This window comes from Pteropus vampyrus, unplaced genomic scaffold, assembly GCF_000151845.1.
Source record: "Pteropus vampyrus isolate Shadow unplaced genomic scaffold, Pvam_2.0 Scaffold413, whole genome shotgun sequence".
Taxonomy (NCBI): domain Eukaryota; kingdom Metazoa; phylum Chordata; class Mammalia; order Chiroptera; family Pteropodidae; genus Pteropus; species Pteropus vampyrus.
Window position 1 is genome coordinate 194,359 of NW_011889194.1, and position 2,884 is coordinate 197,242.

Below are 2,884 nucleotides of genomic sequence, written 5' to 3' on the forward strand. Positions count from 1 at the left end.
ACTTTACCCCTTGGAGCCTCAATTTCCTTGTCCGAGTAAGGAATCAATGAGCTCACGTGTGGGAAGGGCGTAGCCCAGTGCCGGGCACGCAGGAAGCGCTTCATTAGCTCACTGCTTCTCTCCCTTCCTTTTTTTCAGAGGGAGGCACAGGGACGGCTGGCTTCCCCAGGCACGCCACGCTGCGGCACGGTCATCGGGGCTTTCCCCAGGGGAAGCGGCAGCCCAAGAGCTGGAGAAGGGAGCCCAAACCAACCCCACTTTATCTTCTTATTAATCCTTACTAATCCTTCCCTTTCTCTCTGAGGTCACTGAACCACGTGCATTAAACAGTCACCAGAATACCCGGAAGACTTGAAAATAGTTGTCCAAACAGACAACTATTATACCTGAATATTCAAAGCGGCAGTATTCGCAATAGCCCCCAAGGGGAAATAACCCAAATATCCATGAACGGATGAACGAATAAACCACACGTGGTCCATCCATACAACGGAATAATATGCAGCCATCAAATGGAGTGACAGACCAGCCCACGCTACAATATGGATGGGGCTTGCGAATGTGATGCTAAGTGTAAGGAGCCAGGCACATGAGGTCCCACACTGCATGATTCCTTTTATATGAAACATCCAGAATCGGCAAACCCATAGGGACGAGAGGCAGACCGGTGACTGCCAAAGATGGGGGATGTGTGTGTGTGGGGGGTGAGGATGGAGAGAAACTGTTTAATGGGCATGGGGCTTCCTTTTGGGAAGATTAAAATGTCTGGAACTAGATAGCGATCGATGATGGTTGCACAATATCGCGAATGTACCAAGTGTCACTGATGGTAAATTTTAGGTTATGTGCATTTCATCATAATCAAAAACAAGCACTATCAAATATCAGTGAAAAAAGGAGTCATCACGACAGAGCCACAATAATAACCACGCTTAGTATATCATAAACATTTTACGTACGCTAGCACATAAACATTTTACGTACGCTAGCCACGTAACCCTCACAGCCGGCCTGGGGGGAAGGCAGGTTGCTTCACTTTGCAACGAAGCAAACTGAGCTTCTCAGAGCTTGGGCCACTTGTCTAATAACGCTGATGACGATGATGACAGCCATTGAGAGTGTACATCACGTGTTCCAGGCATTGATATATATTGATTCGTTCTGCCTCTCCAACAACCTCATGAAGCGGGTACCATGAGTCTCACCCCTTTTGCAGAGAAGGAGGCACAGAGAGATTAAATTACCTGTGCCGGGCTAGCCAGTCCACACGCACGGAATAGGAGCAGGGATCTGCACCTGGGCCACCTGGCCTCAGAGTCGGAGGCCTTCACTACGGAGCTCCGACGGATACGAGGCTGGGTCACAGAAACGAGACAGAGCACAGCAGCAGAGGTCCCGCCTCCCAGCTTCCTCCCACAGAGGGTGGGGACCGACTGGATACCTGCCACATGACATCCGGGGTCTGTGGGGGCATCCAGACCCTCTCCCAGACTCTGTGGCCCGACAGGTATGACATGTCATCATCCCTCGACCCACTGGGCTCCTCTCTATCCGTGCTGGCACCTCGGTTAAGCGGAGGAGAGGCTTAGCCAACTGTAGGATCAATGAGAACCCAGCACAGTTCATTGTGTTTCTGACATTGACTCCCTGGCTCTTTGGAACGGTTTCCGTAATCACGGTGGAAATATCGGACAATGCCTCTAGCTGAAAGAAATAAGACAAGACAAAACCTCTCCACTGATCCTCCATCCCAGAATAAGCCCGGAGATGCCCTTAATAATCGGGGCAGTGAAGAACATGCAATGAAATATCAGCGAGTCACTTAGGAATCACGGACGACAGGCCCTGCAACCACGGTGGTGGCCGTGGCGTGGCCACTGACCATTCATTCGCTCCTTCATGCCTTACTTCCGTGAGGACTTAACCGAGCTCCTACTCTGTGCCAGGCACTGTACCGGGCTCTAGAGATGCAGCGCCGAGCAAAACACATGTCCTCTCCGTGCTCGTGCATTTGTCACCCCGGGTCACCCTGATGGTCATCGTTTACCGAGCACGCTCTCTGTGCCAGGCAAGGCACTTTGCGCTTCAGTTTGATCATCACGGCAAAGGCTGAGGTACGTCGCTGTGACGGTTCCCACTTCACAGGTGAAAAAAACCAAAGCATGAAGGAGACGAGCAACGTGTCCAACGTGTCTACGGCCCGTAGACAGGACAGCTGGACTCGCGGTCCCCAAACGCACACTTCCGATCGCTTAGCTACACCTCCCGATGGCCCGAGCATCCGGAAATTTCTGCCAAACGGAGGACAGAAAGAGAGTTTCAGGGTCCAGCCCCAGGAAACCCAAGGTGTGGACAGTAAGCATATCCTGGGCTATGGGCAGGTCTGACAGAGAAGAAATAATAGGAATCATCGTGGGGACGAGGCCGGTGTAATCTCCTGAGCTGTAATGTACATATCCACAGGCAGAAAACAGTAGCTATTGTGTCTCGCCTCCTCCAGCAGCCCGGCACAGTTCCTCTCTACTTTCTCTTTTATTCCTTTTCTCCTCCCACTGCCAAATCATTGAGTAGGAACTACGGCAATCTCCTCATGCCTCTGTCCAATAAGATACCTCTCAAAAGCAACCTGTTGCTTTAAGGATAAACTTGGGCTCCTCGACATGGCCCTCAGGGTCCCATGTTATTCTGTTGGCTTACTCCCTTACCGCACCCTGACCACCTAAGTCACTCTCGATTCGCTGCCTGGGCCGTGTTCCCGCAAGCCTCAGGACCTTTGCACAGGTGGCTTCTGCTGGCTGGAACACGCATCCCCCTATTTATTTTTTCAGTTAATGCCTCCTCTTCTTTCAACTCTCAGCTCAAAGCATGACTCCAGGGAAGCTTT

At 51.4% G+C, this 2,884-nt stretch overlaps 1 protein-coding gene across 1 annotated transcript in view; it reads right to left on the reverse strand.

The window, feature by feature from the left end:
* The window catches only part of XYLT1 (xylosyltransferase 1), a 74,845-nt gene that overhangs the window by 43,995 nt on the left and 27,966 nt on the right, over positions 1–2,884 (reverse strand).